The 17787-nt window shown below is 53.0% G+C and overlaps 1 protein-coding gene across 2 annotated transcripts in view; it reads right to left on the bottom strand.

The window, feature by feature from the left end:
* Nucleotides 1–13606, bottom strand: part of KANSL1 (KAT8 regulatory NSL complex subunit 1) — an 81079-nt gene extending 67473 nt beyond the window's left edge. Inside the window, exon 1 of one of the 2 annotated variants that reach the window (XM_082297307.1) lies at nucleotides 13456–13606. The gene's annotated coding sequence lies outside the window, so the exon portion shown is untranslated. Of the gene's footprint in view, nucleotides 1–5953; nucleotides 6323–13455 lie in introns of those variants that run through there. The other variant, XM_082297306.1, reaches the window with a different exon arrangement.
* Nucleotides 13607–17787: the final 4181 nt, after the last annotated feature.

Here is a 17787-nt window from a genome sequence, read left to right on the forward strand (position 1 = left end):
CCAAAACAAACACAGGAAGTTTTGAGTTTCTTGGGGAGAAACCAGGCACTGTGCTTCCAGTGAGGCTCATGAGAAGATATGGGGAGCTCCATGAACTGGACACAGGAGGCACCTGTCTAAACTCACTCCAGTTTGCCTCTGGAAGGGCTGTCCAAGCTCTCCCACCAGCTGGTCTCCTCCCAGACATCAATCCCACCATGACACCCACCTGGCTCCATCACCTCTGCCCTCCATCCCTCCTGCACCGCTTGGTCACACCTACCTCACATATTTCTGTTCCCTGGATTACGGTCTCAATCCCTGAAATTATCCCAAATTCCAGCACCCTGAAACCCCTTCACCCCAAAGCTCTGTCCTCCCCAACACCCATTTCCTGACATACACAAAGGTGCTGTTAGAAGCAATAAAAGCAAAGTTACCCTGAAGGAAGTGAGTATTATACCAATTCCCACTTCCCCTCTCCTCCCCCACTATAGATCAACAGTGCAGCCAACTCTTGAATTCGTGTGGTTACAAACATGTTTCAGTCAAAAAACCAAAACAAAGCACACAAAAAACCCCCTAAACTTGCTAAAATAAAATCCCTCTACACTTCATTTTGCAAGTAAAACACATCATCTGTGCTTCTAACCTCAGCAGGTAACAACATACAACAACTCCCTGAGCCCTACAAATATTTTCCATATCCACAACGTCCATCTACCAAAGTTACAACTATTGTGCATAACAGATTCTCAGTGTGCCTTTTGTTATCGCTTTTCAACATTTTACAGTTGTAAGACACGTGTTTACCAATTTAGAAAGGGATTTACATGAGAAGCAACTCTCAAAGCTTTAATTAAGGAAACGTGACAGGCAAGTACAGGACGATCACCTTATTGATAAGCCAGTTATCACGTGCAGACTGTGTGCTTGCAATGACCCACATTTGGGAAACAGGATTTTTTTTTTTTTTTAGTATTAATTAAAAAAAGGTTAAGAACATACACAAGAACCACAGATTTTTACAATACATACACGAGTACCTTGCCCAGCTATTAACACTACAGACTTGTGCCTAATCTCCCTGGGAAAAATAAGAATTTTAATAGTAAGAACATCCCAGAAATATTACTGAGCTTTACTTTTGTTTCCAAAGAGAAACCCTCAAGATTAAACTAAAAGCTGCTGTTTCCACTTCCTTGTCCACATGAATAGCAGAGTCTGGTCAACTCTGAGATCTCTTTTTGCAAGAGTAATTCTCTCTTACGCCTGTGAATTTTCACTGGATATAAATAAACCAAATCAATTGCATCATCTGAGGTAAAGGAGGTTTCATCAATATGATGTCAGAAAGAAAAACAGAAGCCACAAAGCAAGATTAACTGTCATCTCTGCCAAAAAAACCTGGAAAAGTGAATAACTAAAAGCAAGAATGCCTTCACCTGGAAAATTAAGTGGCTGGAGACAAAAATACCCATTGCTGTTAAGCTACTCTTCAGAACAAAATTGCAGTTCAGAGTCAAATCACAAGAAATGTGGTTTAAAAAATAATAATGGGTCAGCTGCAGAAAGCAGCAGCCTGTCAAGAGACAAAAAGTAAAAAATAAAGTAAAATTTAGAAAAGCTTTAATTGTGAAATCCAGGTCTTCCCCATCCAGTATCAGAAAGATTTTGTTTTTCTTTCACATAATCTGGGCAAGTTGCCCAGGAAATATGAAAAACTGAACTCAGGACTCAGGGAGCAAGTTAAACAAAAAACAGAATTGCCTTTTAATTTTAAAGACACATTTTCATTCACTAGGTGCAGTCATACCCAGCTTTGCTCAAAAGCATACAACTATTCCCAAAACTCTTAACACCCCCTGCCCCATAAAGTGGCACCACCTTAATACTTCATATTTTATACTTAATAGTTTAGAACAAGGCATTGACTGTCACTACAAAAAGTCCTTTGGAGTGACTTGCGATAACTGGCTATGTCCTCAAGAGGAAATAACAGCCCAGAGAGGAGCAGAATTAAGTGTCCCAAATCACCAGATCCCTGCCCAATCTGGCAGCCAAATTCAAATACTTCATTCTGACTGGAGTTCAGAGCTTGGTTCCTCATGACACGAGTGCACAGCTGACTGCAGATCTCAGCTTTTCCTGCTCCTCGGATCTCAGAGAGCACAGCCCACCGTGACTGCCACCGTGACAAGAACTCCAGAGCAGAGACACTCGTTTAATAAAAAGTGATGGTCACTCACACATCACAGGTTCTTTTTCACGGGCCGTAATTACAGCCTGAGCTGGGCTTGCTCTTCCTCATTTAGTGCAAAGCAACTTCACAGTAACCTTCCCATCACATCCTCTGTCGCTGCAGACCTTGACAGGAAGTTATAAAGATTTCAGAGAGATGTTTCCCAACGTCTGAGAGCTGAAAATGAGAAATCTTTAAGGTCCACCTTCTGCTAAGGCCTCTGAGGCCTGAAGCAGCTCCCAATACAGAAATATATATTTCAATTAAATTTCTCTTTCCACCAAATCTGAAAAAAGTAAGTTTGCAACAAGAGATTAACTCAGGCACAGATGAGGACGAGGCCTGTTCAAGGCTGACAGCTACTCCCATTTCCCCTCTTGAGATGTGATTTTGTTACCTTCTTCCCTCATTTTATCAGATAAACAGCACAGTTTCATCACCGTATTCAGATACTGCACTGTCAAAAGCGTACTCTCCAGAATTAGGTCTTCCCAACTATTCACATCTCCCATTTCTCCATTTGTCTCACTCTCCAAACTCCAGCAGTAACCTGCTGGCTGTGCCTCGTGGCAGGGGAGATCCAGACTGATCTTCCAACTTCAAAAAACCTGAACGAGACCTTATCCAAACTCTCCTCTTCCAAAAACACAGCTCTGAACTCCAGCTGATGAGGACATGCGCAGGGTTTAATGGAATTATGTTTACTCAAGTCCTGCATCACCCAGACTCTTGCTGATTTGGGTATGACAACTCCTGGCCCAGCTGAGAAAGAACAGAAAGCTTTTATTCCAATTTAAACGATTTGTCACAGAAAACTGCATCCTCAAACACGCAGCCAAACTCCTGTTTACAGGGAAGGATTTTCAAACCGAGTCTCTGCTGCTTTTCATTCCAGATAGACATTGTATTCCTGGAAGTCATGAGCAGGGACATGGTATTTATAAAATGCAGCAACGGAAACGGTGCTTCTCAGATCACCTGCCATTGCTACTGCCCAGTGCTCAGAGCTCTTTTTAATGGAAGGATAAACACTGGGAAGAGAGGCAGGCGTGCAGAACTTACTCATTATTTGGTCTCATCACTATGTGATCCACCTGAGACCCTTCCAGGAATTAAATTCCCATTTAGGCCTAAGTTGGCCCACCTGTTCCTCTCATAGTCCAGTAAAAAAACAAACAGAAAAAATGCAAAATCAGGTGCTGTTTGGGTATGGGCCTGAGATAGCACTGACCTACTCTCAAAAAATGGTCCCAGAAAAAAGTAATTTTCCAGAAGAGGAAAATTATATGGAAGGGGGCAGGGGGAAGGCGCATAAATCAAAATATGTGCTGCTTGCCCTTTCTCCCACTCCCCAAGCTTTACTCTTTCCCTCGGGTTGGGCCTAAGAATCCTCAGGCCTTATCTTTACCTCGCTATCCACTGCGTCTCATCCTCCATGGAAAAGCCTTTTGAGGCTCCTAAGGACAGGCAGCAAGTGGAGCCTGAGCAGGGAAGGGTGGAGTGCTGGAACTCCAGAGACAGTCTTTGTTCTGGGCGTTCATTAGATAATGGCAGTGGCCTTCACCAAAACACAAGTTATAAACAGGGCAAAAAGAAGTGACTTTGGTCACAGAACCGCTCAGTTTTCACCCCTGCCCTGCATGATGTCAGAATCTCACCAGCTCTCCGGTTACCGGATGATCTCCGAGAGCAAATGAGGCTGAAATACAGCATTAAAAAATAAATAAATAAAAGGCAAAAGAGGGGAAAAAAAGGCGTAAGAGAAACCCACAGCCACATCTGCCTGGTCATCTGCTGCTTTATCACCTCTGACGAGGGAACACAAGTCATTCCTCATTGCTAAATCATTACAAATCAGCTATAACAGGACCACAACCAAGTTCCACAATTAACTGCTCCTGCAGCATATCAATCCATTAAGCCCCACACAGCTGTGCTACCTTGGCAGTGTGGCTACAGGGAAAAACACACCATCCCCATCCCTCCCGCGCCAAAAGCCAGGCCGCCCGTATCTGGCGTGCGGGGGCGGGCGGAGGCCGACACCTCGGCCGGGAAAACCGAGCTCCGAGCCGGTCCCAGCACCATCCCGGGCTTTCCCCAGGCTCTCCTTCGCTGCCCCCGGGCCCACTCTGTTCCACCGCCCCCTTCGCAGATTTAAAAGGCTGCTGACTTCTCAATTAAAGAAAAAAAAAAAATATATAATCAGCTTGAACAGCATCGCTGTTCCCGTGCCAGAATGGAAATCCAAGAGGATACGCTGAAGCAGGGAAGAGCATCAGAGGTTCCTCCATGAAAACAAAGGCTATAAAAAGGACAAATATGGTTTTAAAGAGAAAACGCTGGTACACAAACAGATGCCTGGACTGCCAGCCGCGGCAGAGGTTCGGCGGCACACACAGCCACGCGTCGCACCTCAACCACCCCCAGAATGTTTTATCCCCCGCAGGCAGCGGGACCGACCCGCACCGGAGTCCTTCCCGACTTTCCCACCCCGGAGAAACGGGCTTTTTCCTCACCTTATTTTTACACAACACATGACATGATGTAACCATCAACACGGCCGTGGCCCAAACCAGTTCAAAATATAATGGTCAGTCAAAACAAATAAAAAACCTGCAGTTCCTCCCATATCCTGACCGGTTTCATGGAAAACTACAGTTTGTCATTCAAGTGCATTTTACATAACAGGGAACAAAATCTATGGAGTGCCTGCCTTCCGCTCCACCTGGACACAAATTCAAGGAGAGGAGAGATGACACCTCGGTTTGGAAGGTGGGTCTGATTTTTGGGGAGAAAATAACTTTAGTTCCCAATATATTTAGCTGCTTTATTTTTCCTCCTACATGACTCCCATTTATACCCCAAATGATGGAAATTTCTCTGTAATCAAGCACTAGAAGATGCTAATCCCGTGATGGAAGTAAACACGCGTAGGGATCACAGAAAACATTTCAGGATAGCCCGACTCTTCCAGCTTGTTTTGGGGAAAATTATTCTGGATCGGCAGGGCCGATTTGAAATAAATAAAATACAAAATATGCGGCTGGAAAGTAAATAGACGGAAATGGTTTTGGAGCTCGAAGCCACCTGGAAAATAACGCTATTGTGCACCCCGGGAGCAGGGAGAGCACCCGGTGACACGGCTCCCGCCGGTGACAGCCCACCGGGATTACCGGCACCGCTCCGCTCCTATTTTCCAGGCGGATTTGGGGCCGCGGGACCTGCTCCCTCCACGCGTTTTGCAAGCTTTGAGGTTATGCAATTAAATTTTTTTTTTCTGTTTACTTTTAAAACTTCGCGTGTGCCCCCCCACCCCAGCCCCCCTTTCCCACCAGGTTAGGGAATAGTGCCCCCCCCCCCCCCTCCTCCCTCCCGTCCCTTCCCCTCCCCGGGGGCAGCGGCCACGTGAGAGGCCCCGACCCGACCCTGCGGGACCCCCGGGGACGGAATTTCAATTTAAAGTGGCGCCACCGCCCCCCGCCCGCGCCGCCCCCCCCGCCCCGGGGAGCCGCAGCACCGGGGGCGGCGGGCGGGGGGGTGCGGGGCGGCTCTCCCGCCGCGACCCCCGCACTTTCCGCCGCACCGGGGAGGGGAAGGGCAGGCGGGGGGGGGCTCAGAGAAGTTGGGGCGCGGCGGCGGCGGGGCCCGGCGGGGCGCGGCGGCTCTAACAAAGGGGCGGCGGGGGAGGCGCGGCGGGCGCGGGGCGGCGGGCGCGGGGCGAGCGGCACCTACCACGTGACGAGCGGCGAGCGCGGTCCGGGCGGGCTCGGCCGCGGCGAAACGGGCGCAGTTCGCAAACAAACCAAGCGGGCCCCCCCGGGACGAGGGGCGGCAGCCGCGGCGCCGCCACCCCCGGCGCCCCCCCCGCCCGCCCCGGCGGAACGGGGGATGGGCTCGCCCGTCTCCCTCGGCGGCCGCAGTGCTGGGGGTGGGGGGGGAGGGGGGGAGCGGGGCCCCCCCGCCCCCGGGTCGGAGCGCTGGGGCGGAGCGGGCGCTGCGGCGCTTCTCGTCGGCGCGCCCGGTCCCCCCCTGCTCCGGGCGAGCGCGGCGGCGGCGCGGCTCGAAAATGGCGGCCGGGCTCCTTCCCTGCCCTCCCCCTCCCGTCAGCCGGAGAATGCACCGGGGGGAAGGAGGAGGAGGACGGGGAGGAGGCGGGGGGGCGGGGGGGCGCCGCCGCAGCGCCCCCGGCGGCCGCGCCGCGCAGCGCAACCCGCGCCCGCCCGCAGCCGGGGGGCCCCGCCGAGCGCCCGCCGCGGCCGCGCGGAGGAGCTGCAGTGCGGGAGGGGAGGGGAAGGGGAGGGAGGGGAGGGGAGGGGCGGGCACCGGCACCGCCGCCGCCGCCGGGGAAGGAGGGAGGGAGGGGAAGGGGAGGGAGGGGCGGACCCGCCGCCTTTTGTCCGCCCGCCGCGGCCCCGCCGTTGCGGAAGGCTGCGCTCCCCGCCGGACACCGCCAGGGGGAGCCCGCGGCGGGGCGCGGGGCACGGCGGGAGTTGGAGTCCGCCCGCGCCCGGGGGACACACAGGACACGGCGCTGCAGGAACGCCTCTGTTTTAACCGTTTCCCGCCCAAAATGCACAGCGCTGCCCGCTCTTCCACCGCAAGCCCGCTCCCGGGAAAAATGAAAAAAAACCCCCAACTTTCGCCGTTTAAGTGTTTCCCCCCAAAACCGCACGTCACGCTCTCCCGTCTCCACCCGCAGCCCCGGGAGCTCCCTGCTGGCTCGTCTCGCATCGCTCCTGCCACAGTCCCCAGCTTTATTCCCAGAAAATCTGCCCAAAGGCTCCACGACCCCCAGCGTCCCGCCGGGCGCTCCCGCAGCCGCGGCTCCGAGGCTCCGAACAGGGTTTGGGGACGGTGTCCCGGGGAGACGCAGGGCTGGCAGCCTCGGGAGCGCGCCTGCAGCCCGGCAAAGAGGGTTCCTCCTACTGTCCCCCGGATCCTTCCCCCTCCTCACAAGCTCCGTCACACAGCGCACACCGAGAGCAGGAAAGGATTCGCTTGGGACTGCAGGAACCATGTCACCTCTTTGACCTTCACTTTGGCCACCTGCAGGCGGGTGACACTGACTGTCCCCCAGCACAGACAGAGCCCACGCCTCCACCTGCACCCCGCACTCTCGGAGTGCCTCAACCCGGCTCGAAATTCCTGCCAGGGAAAGGCACTTCCCTGCTCTGGCGGCAGTTTGGGGCTGGATCTCTCTCAGCCAGAACACTGCTCTGCTGCCTCTACAGCAGGAATGCAGCTCTGCCAAGAAGAAAGTGCTTTAGACCATCGCTTGCCTGCATAGGGAAAAAGGTACAGCAGTGCCAGCTGTGTTCACCGTCACAGAGGAGAACCTGCCCCTGCACTTAGAGAAAAACAAAACCTGTCCTGCTCGACTGCAGAGTTAGGTAAGCAGGAATCCTTTTTCCATATGGACAGTCCTGGCCTGGATTATGCAGTGCACACAGACAAGTTTATTTCCTCCTCTTGCTTCAATCCCAGCACCACACAAGGTGGTACAATACCACACAAGCAATTGCAGAACATCCCGAGCTGGAAGGGACCCATAACGATCAGAGTCCAACTCCCAGCCCTGCTCAGGAATCCCACCACGTGCCTGAGCAATGCTCCCTTCCTCTAAAAAGCATCTGGAGATACAGAGTCAAGACACTACCATTGCTCTTTAAAATCCAACATATTGCTTAACAAATCACACCATGGCACCGTCATTACAGCTGCGTTTTTTGGGTCAGGAAATTCACATTTCATCATTTTTCTAAGGGTGTGTGTGACCACCTGGGCTTGCAGTCAGAGCCACCCCAGAGGTCTCTGCTGACCACACAAATGCTCAAAACGTAGTTCATACCTAAGTGTTTTTCCAAGAAAAATATCCAGCTAAGGACAGCAGTGAGACCAATGCTGGTTTTTATGCCCTAGCAGGGAGCTGCAGACAACCAGCTCCGCTCCTGTGCTGTCCCTTGCAGTCCCAGCTGTCCCCTTCCTGATGGCCATTCCATCCCCACACGCCAGTTACCCCAGGCTCAGCACTCTCATGCAGTACCTTAAAAAAAAAAAAAAGAGCCTAGAGACCTTGAACAGTCAGCGATGAAACAGTGCCAAGCAGGACAGCAGGGCAGTGTGTTATCAGCAGCCCCACATGCAGCACCGAACGGGGTCACACAGTGAACACAATCTATTCTTAAGGGTAACAAAATTACCATTTCTGAAAGACAATTGCATGAGGAATTCAGCAGCTTCAAACTTCTCCTGATCTCCTCAGAACCAGAAAGCAGAAGTAGCAACAAATGTGGTTTTGTACTGGAACAGAAGAGTGAGGACAATCTGTTGTGGAGGAAGTTAAAAGAAATTCCTGTGCAATAACGTTTCTGATCTTTCCATTCTGCAGTGCAGGATTTTTTGCTGAGGCACAGACCAAGAGCCCAGATTTCCACCTTCCATTCCAGAACAGGTCTGGATCTTCCTGCAGCACAGACACAGCTGCAGCTTCCATCATCCAGCCTGATCTGGAGATGATGTAGCAAAAATTGCCACGCAGTCTAAAATAACACAACTTTGGCCTCTGACATGTACCTCCCATGGCCCTGCCAGTCTCAAGTTTCCCACTCAAAACTGTGCCACAGCTGGTCACCTGGCCACTCCTGGACCAGCCACCTGTCCCTCACACAGGACGCTCCTGATCTTGAGATGCCCCACGTGAACGAGAGCAGCTCTCCCCAGTGAATCCCCATTTTTACAGCATCATCCTTTGAATTGTCCTCTTCTGCAGAGCATCCAGAACACTCAAACCACAGTATCTGGTGAGGACTGTGTACCCAGCTACTCACACTTAATTGTTACCTCATCTTTCCACCTATTCATCCTCATTACTTGCTCTGACTGAACCTGCCTCAGAAATTTAAGTCTCTGTACAATAAGTATATGCACATCTGCACATAAAATAACTTTTAAGTGATACTATTTATGACTTTTGAGCCTAAAAACATGCTATTCCAGTTTGGGAAACATCCTGAATGCGGGAAAGGTGGATGGCCACTGAGTAACAGTGATGAGACTCCCTACAGATACAACCACAACTTTTGCATCTTCATTTGCAACTTCACCCTAACAAAAAGCAGTGAACTCAACTGTCAGTGGCCCCAAAAGCTTCAGATGATGCAAAACATTTCTGGTTTAAAGCTAAATATGGATAAGCTGTAGCAACAAGAGATCTTTGCAGTAATCATTGCTCTCCTGACAATCTTCTTCACCAGAATGATGGCAAGGAAGGCCCTCCTGAGCTACGACAGACACAGCATGTCCCAGGCAGCTCACTGAAAATGCCCACTAAATGGGAAAGAAAAAGGGCAAAGTCCTTAAAAAGCAGAAAATAGAAGCACATGAAGGCAAACAGCACAGAGGTTGGTAGAACTCAGCAACCCCTCCCTGATGAGGCAGGTACCTGTTCAACTAATGTATCCTAAGGTGAGCTACAAACCTGGATCTTCCTCGGGGGATTTCTGGATCAGTGGAGTTTTAGTTTGCTTGATAAGAACAGGAAATGAATGTGCTACTCGGAAAGAGCTGAGTGATCAGTGTAAGTTCAAATGCTTGTCTGAAAACCCCCTTGATGATTTAGGTGGAGCCATTTGATACAGACATTCAGAATTCCAAAGACAACATGGAATCCCAGAATGGTTTGGGTGGGAAGGGACCTTCAAGACCATCCATAGGCAGGGACACCTTCCACTATCCCAGGCTGCTCCAAGCCCTGTCCCACCTGGCCTTGGACCCTTGCAGGGATCCAGGGGCAGCCCCAGCTGCTCTGGGCACCCTGTGCCAGGGCCTGCCCACCCTCCCAGGGAACAATTTCTTCCTAATACCCAATTTAAACCTACTCTCTGTTAGTTTAAAGCCATTCCCTTTCCCTGTCATTCCAAGCCCTTGTTGTTTGTTTTCATACTGGAGTATCTACTCCACAGACCATGGGTACCTCTCAAAGTCACCCAGGTCACTCGAGGATAGCCAGGTAAGGGGGAAAATTATTTAAAATACTGTGAAGTCAAGGGGCTTTGTTACTGTGACACATTATTAAGATACTTTGAATTAATTAAGATTTCTATGTACACTTTCCACTGTGAAATGTAGTTCTACGGCTTCCGTAGGGATGTGAGCCCAGGGAATGTTGGACTACTTCACATAGGTAACAAACTTCACCCCAGTGTGTTTGAGCCCCTGCCAAAGGCATTGGTCCCATCGTGCCAAAAAGTTCTCAAATCCTCCCTGCTGTTGCATCAGACCAAAGCACATTGGACAGAAGAAGAAGCAGCTTCACAGAGTCCTGGTGGGAACTTCTCCTTGTTCCAGCTTGGGGAGCACAGAGAAGCGGTTCCTGAAGAATCATGTCTGGCTGAGCACTCACGATAAACCACCCTGAATTTTTAAGCTGTTACTCCAGCTGGGGACTGATAGCTGGATACCAGCACAGGCTGAGAAGGAAGCTGGGTTCATACCTGTTGCACAACTCAACCCTTTCTCCCTCTTCCAGTTGGAAAGTCTTGATCTGCTTTCCTTTATCCACAAGCCGTGGCTAAGTCTCACAGAACATCTTCATAGATTCAATCTGCACCAAATCCTGCACCTCACGCTCCCTGTGTGAGTCAACAGTGAACCTGAGACTCCCAAATCCAGCCTCCCATCACTGCTGGCCCTAGAGGGAGAGGGGACACCCTCTGCCACAAGCCACACTAACACCAATTTTAAAAGTCCCTGTTTGTTGATTCACATTGCAGTCCTCTTTTTCATATGACTTCACCCATATCCACTACAAGAATTAGTTCCTATTTCTGCTGTAGGGCACTTGGAACAATTCTATTGCTGTTTGGATTTCCAGACGTGGGGGAAATATTACCATGCTATTGGTAGCTGCTTATAAATCAGTTTAATCCCATACTGGAGCAGCATTTTAACCAGACTGAATCATAGCTAATAATCAGGATATTAGATTATTTATTCCTGTGTCCCTGGTGAAGAGTCACTCAGCATCTTGTGATCAGGGCTGTGCTCTGAGACCCTCTGTTCCAGAGATAACCCAACCTGCAGGTCTGAGCCCAGAGTGTCAGGGCTTCATGCAAATTCCTCAGTCCCAGACAGATCCACCTGCCTTCACACCCTCGGCAGCACAGCCAGAAATCAGAACTGAGAGGTGAAAAAGTCCTGTCTCTACTTGCTCTTATTAACAACACTTCCTATGACAAGTCCAGCGCAGGAGAATCGGAGCCCAGGCAACCACAGGGAAATGGCAACGGGAAGGAGAAGGCAACGAGTCCCCGTTCTGCAACCACAGCACAGCCAGGGCTGGAGCAGCACAGGCTGCATTTCCCTGGGAAGGACCAGGCAGGGCTTCCTGCTCCTCTGCTCCCACAAACCTCCCGCCCCTCTGAGGAGCTCCAGGTAACGAGCTCTATAAAACTTAAGGGCTATAATTGAGTTGGTCTCTTCTATGACAATAAAACATTGCAAACTGTGACAATACCAGGTGCTAGAGCTTGAGCACAAGTGGGGGATACCGGTGAGAACAGCCCTCAGGTCCTAGCAGAGCTGTAAAGCAATTCAACTTGTGACACACTCAACACACTCCAAAAAACAAGATCCAGCAAGATCCTCACCACCAGAAGCAAACGCCCCTCAGCAATGGCCGGACGCCCCCTCTGTGCCCCACCAGCACACACAGGCACTGCTCCTTCCAGCTCATGGGAGGCAGAAACAATCCAGTGTCATCCTCCCATGTGCCCTTCCCTGCTCCATCAGGGACACCCTGCAGTGCCCTCCCGAAGCTGGGGCACCTCCCGCAGCTTCCCCAGCCAGGACACCAAACCAGCACCATCTCCCCATCCCACAAGGGCTGCAGCTCTCTTAAATTTTACTGGGTTTTCTCCTCCCAAGTTTTCCAGGCTGCAGCATGAGCCTAAGAAGCTGGCATTTGGGATCAGGACAAATGTCCTGTTAGGTGGGACACTCATGGGGCTGACAACACCCCAGTGCCTACGTGGGTGACTGGCTCCACACAGCCACGCATCAAACCCCAACACATCAGCATGTGGCACTTTGGAAATAAAGACCAGTCTGCAGAGAAGTTATCTCTGAATTCCCACCTGTGTCAGCAGGAGCTGTAGGAACATAGATTTCCAAGGTATTTCGTGATAACCTCCAAAACCCACAACAGGGAGTTTTAATTCCATTTTTTAAAGCCCACAAAACAACTCACTGTTATTCTGTGTACAAAGACCAAGAGCTCTGCTACTGTGTTGACCAACTGGAGATCAAATACCACAGCAGATTTGTATAAGGTCAGTGTGAAGGGATTGAGATAAGATTTTTGGTTTTCCCATTACAAGAGAATTTGTCTAAACTCAGCCTCAATAATTGGCCTAAAGTTAGGTTGCTTTGGCTCATAGATTTATGAAGAGAGGGAAATATCCTTCACTTTAGCAATTCCCTTCAGGTTTTATGCAGCTGCACAGAATTCAATTCCTGTACCTGAGTGTTTAGGACACAATTTTAATGTGTAATAACTTTAGCAAGGCAAGAGGTCACTTTTCTAAAGAAGCACCAGCAAACCCTTGCCAGGCTCCACTCCAGACCCAGAAGCACCACAGCCACCTCACACACGGGGAAACCAGAGGGACGTTAATGTGAGCAGGAAACTCCAGCTTTAGACCTTTGGTTTTCACAGGACAAAGCCAAGACCCCTCTGACAGGTGTACACAAAACTCTTTGGATACTATAAATACATCTATAAACCAGATCACATCAGCAAATTAAAAAGACCTTATAGTGCAAACCTGGGGTTTAAGGATGAACACAACAAAGGGAGGAAAAAAAAATAGATCTTTCTTTTTCTGGGCAAGTCATGCCTTGACGTCTTGATGCTGCTGCACACAAGGGTTCACCTGTAAATACACACACGTGCTCCCAAAAGGAGCCTCCACGTCTCTTCACTACATGCATTGGAATAGCTTTGGAGAGAGAAACACCCTGTACAAACGGGATGAATCCACACTTCCAGCCATAATCCCAAACCTCCATTTTAAAGTTCTGCATGAGCCAAGAAACTACGTGCAGGGTTCCAGCCCCATCCTGCACGGCCAGGAACCAACCCAGCACCTGCCAAGGCACCTAAGCACACCCGACCCGGCCGGCGCTGGGGACGGAGGGCCCCGAGCGCCCTGGCCAGCGGGGCAGACGGGACGTACCTTGCTGGGCATCTTGGCCAGGCCCATCCTCACACCTGCACTCCAGGTGGGCAGCCGGCAGCACGGGGACGGCCTCCGGATCCTACCAGCCTCCGCCGACGCCGGGCGGGATGGAAGTTTCTTATTTATTTACTCGAGAAGGTAGAAAAATCCAGGAGCTGGAGAGAGAAAGGGCTGTCACAAGGGGGCTCTGCCACCCCCTCCCACCGTTACCTCCATCCCGCCCCGGGCGGGCCGGCGGGGCCGGGCCCGGCAGCGCTCGCAGCGCGGCCCGGGGGCGCGGGGGCCGCCCCCCACCCCCGATCCTGCTCGAAGCCCCCCGGGCCCGGCCTCGCTTCCCCGGGCTAAAATGGAGGCGCGGGGCGGCGGGCGGGGGGGGGGGGGTCCCCGCTCTGCACGGAGCCGGCCGGGCCCGGCCCCCCGGGGCAGCGCGGCGGGGCGGAGCTCTCCCGGAGCCCCGGGCCCGGCGTCCACTGCGACCCTGCCCTCGACCCCCAACTCCCGGGCGGGAGGAGCCGCCCGCCCCCCCCCCCCCCAGCCCCGCTGCGGCCCGGCCCCCGCAGCCAAGTTGCGGAACGGCGGGGCCGCGGGGCCGGGGCCGGCGCTGCCCGCGGACAGCGGGGGCGGCGACCCCCGGGCCGTGCGCGGCCCCCCCCGTGCCCCCCGCCCGCACCGCGCCCGCTTCTACCTGCGCCGCTCCGCCGCCTTCAAGCGGGGACCTTCCGCCCTCCCCCGCGCCCATTGGCTGGGCGCGGGGCATGGGCGCGCCCCATTGGCTGCGGGCGCGTCAATCAGCGCCGGGGGGGCGGGGCGGGCGGTGATTGATGCGGTGCCGCCGCTCGGCCCCTGCCCCGCGCCCCCCGCGCCGCCCCCCCCGCGCCCCCCGCCCGACGCCCCCCGCCCCGGGACCCCTCCCGCCCCCGGCGCGGGCCCTACGGGGGGGTCCCGGGAGAGCCGCCGCCCCCCCGGGGCAGCCGAGGGTCCGGCCGGGCCGCGGGAGCGGCGGGCGGGGGGCGGCGGGGGCGGCCCTGGCTGCGGGGCGGAGGACGGGCCGGGGGGAGACACGGGGCGTCGGTGTCCCGCCGGTGGCACCGGGGCGGGAGCCGGGGGACGCGCGGGGCGTCCCGCGGGCCGCAGGCCACTCCTGCCCCGTGCGGGGCGCGCAGCGAGGAGGGACCTGCCGGGGGACCGGGAGGTGCCGCCGGGACACCGAGCCCCGGCCCGGGTGCCGGGGGCTGCGGTCCCGCGGGGGACACCGGGCTCTGCCCCACGGATGGCACCAGGCCCATGTCCCACAGGTGAGGCAGGGCCCGTGGCCCCCGCGTGGCCCTGGGCCTGTGTCCCGTGGCTGGCGCCGGTCCCTGTCCCACGGGGGACGCTGGGCCAGGGGCAGGGCCAGCAGTGCTGCCCCGTGTCCTCACAGCCGTGGCCGTGCCGGGCTGGCCCCAAGCTCTACTGTGGTCCCCAAGGATCCCAACCCACAGGACTCACCGGCAGCTCCCTCGGTCCCTTGTGAGCCACACACTGCTGAAGTCAGGGTCACCCCAGTGTCATCTTCTGCTCCTAGACACAGAAGACTCTTCCACTGGCTTCTCCTGCCCACTGATGTGAGGCATGGCCATGGAGCTCTTCACCTGCTGCCACTCTTTTTTTTTTTAATTGTCTTTTAGTTCTTATCCCACTCACAGGACAAGTTTAATTCAAATAAAAGACTCAACACCCTCTCCCACAGGCCAAAAAAGCAGGGGAGCTCCCTCACTTCTCCCTAATGGTCCTCCTGTGCAATGAGAGTTGCTGTTTCCCTTTGGGACAGCAGAGCTGGGGAGAGGATCAGAGACTCATGGAATGGTTTGTGCAGGAAGGGACCTCAAAGCCCATCTTGTTCTACTCCCTCCCATGGGCAGGGACACGTTTCCACCATCCCAGGTTGCTCCCAGCCCCGTCCAGCCTTGGACACTTGCAGGGATGGAGTAACCACAGCTTCTCTGGGCAACCTGTGCCAGGGCCTCACCAAACTCTGAGTAAAGAATTTCCTCCTAACATCTCATCTGAATCTCTCTCAGCTTAACATGGTTCCCCCTCTTGTTATGTCACTATCTGCCTGTGTAAGACATTACTCTCCCTCTTTTTTTCTAAGCCCCTTTCAGCACTGGAAAGATGTTTGAGATGCTCCAAATACACTGCCAGAGATGGATCAGGATGGCCCACACAGAGCAGCTGCATTCCCTGTCCTCACACAGACACTGTCCCTGCTCTCCTTGCCCAGGGAAGGTGAAACAACCAGGTTGTTTTTCCTGGTTATCCAGGAAAATCCAGACTACGACCTTATTCTGCAGGTGACAAAGTGTTTAAAAGCACTGAGTGCATGAGCTCACCCAGCACAATGGGACTGAGGAGAAACACCTGCCAGAGAGAGACTTTCCTAAATCTGTTGAGACACAGGAAAATCCAAAAGAGGCAGAAAGTAGTGATTAATCCTCTTCTCTCCCTAAGCTCGTTTCCCAAATGTCCTGGCAACAAAGGATTTCTGTTTTTTCACACACATGTGGACACAAAGTGCTGGATTTGGGAATGGGAGATTTTTAACTAAACAAAGATTTCAAGAAAGGAACACGTGGCTCCTTTCTGGATGTGGTTTTCTGGAGTAGTTTGGATGGAACTGATCTTTGAAACTGTTTCTGGTACTTCCCTTCTTGGTACCATCAGGATTTTTGAAAGCCTTCCCTCCTTTAAGGCTGAGTAAAACAGTCTGGGCCAGGAGACCAGGTCCCAGTTGAGAACAGGTCAGAACATGATGGGGGGCAGGACCCCCAAACACTGATGGATGGACCAGAAATGCAGCCAGAGCCATAGAAGGGGCATTTGGGCACCTCTCCTCTGCCCCATTTCCTCCTCCATGGATTGTTCTGGTCCAGCATTGCTGATCCATGGAACTGCTCCATGACTGCCCAGCTGGAGGTAAGGACACAGAGGCTGGGGAGGCGTTTGCTGTGGGGGTCCAGGGAAGGGTCTGAGTCCTCTCCTGTCCCTGCTCACCCAAGAACATCTCCCAGCAGTTCTACAGCAGCCAGACCCAAACTAACTGGGAAATCTGGTGCTCCACAAACACAGATTTGAAAAGAAGATTGGCAGAAGCAAGGAAAGTTTTCTTTTCTGTGTTAATGGAATTTTAAACCCTGCTCCCTGGAGGATCAGGAATACAGGGCTCCCTGCCTTATAAAAACCCTGTTCTGCTCCATTAAAAATGAAAAGCAGCTCCTGCTCACGGACCAGCTCTCACTCAAAACAAGTCACAGACTTGGACAGAGGGACAGAAGATAAGAAGATGGTGCAGTAACAAAGTCAGTGGTGAGCAACAGAACAGAGTGCAAACCTCAGTAAGATGCAGGTATTCATAAACAGCTCCTGGTGCTCATTACACAGCTGCAATTCAGCCCTAGAACAATGGATAAATCCAACTTCATCACTGCTTTGCCTTTCTCTGGAGGCATCTAAAGCTCAGCCTGCCCTGAACAAAGCCCGGGTTCACCACTAGGCAGAGCCCAGCTCCGTGCAGCTTCATCACCCAGTTCCAGCCCACATGGAGAGGCCGCAATGAGACACAGGAAGAACAACTCAGCTCTCACTGCAGGGCAGGAACTCAGTGACCAGGAACTGAACTACGAGACACAGGAATAAATGTCCAGGAGTAAAAGAACCATGGGAGAAAATAGGGGGAAGCAACTAGGAAAGGGTTAATCTCAGTGTCGCTTGTACAGCCAAACTTGGCTCTCAAAAATTACTGGATTAGGTTGGGCAAAAATGAGTGGTAAAAGGTTCAATCCAAGATGACCACATGCAGCAGGAGGAATTCCTGCACAGCCACGAGCCTTCCTGGAAAGCTTTTCCGCCAGGCCTGGAAGTATAAGAGACTAATAATTAATTTCTCTGCTGAGCAACAACAGCTGCAGCCACAGGGTGGGGACCTGCTATGGAAAGCAGGAAAAAATGAAAATAAAACTCACCTGCTCTATACCCAAAAACTTCTTGAATCTCCTGTCACTGCAGGATGGAAAGTGAGGATGAGCAGCAACAGCTTCTCTGGGCAGCCTGTGCCAGGGCCTCACCAGGAAGGTTTCTCCCCACTATCCCATCCATTCCTGCCCTCTGGCAGTGGGAAGCCACGCGCCCTCTGTCCTGTCCCTCCATCCCTGGTCCCCAGTCCCTCTGCAGCTCTCCTGGAGCCCCTTTAGGCCCTGCAAGGGGCTCTGAGCTCTCCCTGGAGCCTTCTCTTCTCCAGCTGAGCACCCCCAGCTCTCCCAGCCTGGCTCCAGAGGGGCTCCAGCCCTGGAA

The sequence above is a fragment of the Coloeus monedula genome, assembly GCF_965178545.1.
Source record: "Coloeus monedula genome assembly, chromosome: 26".
In the NCBI taxonomy this organism is placed as follows: Eukaryota; Metazoa; Chordata; class Aves; order Passeriformes; family Corvidae; genus Coloeus; species Coloeus monedula.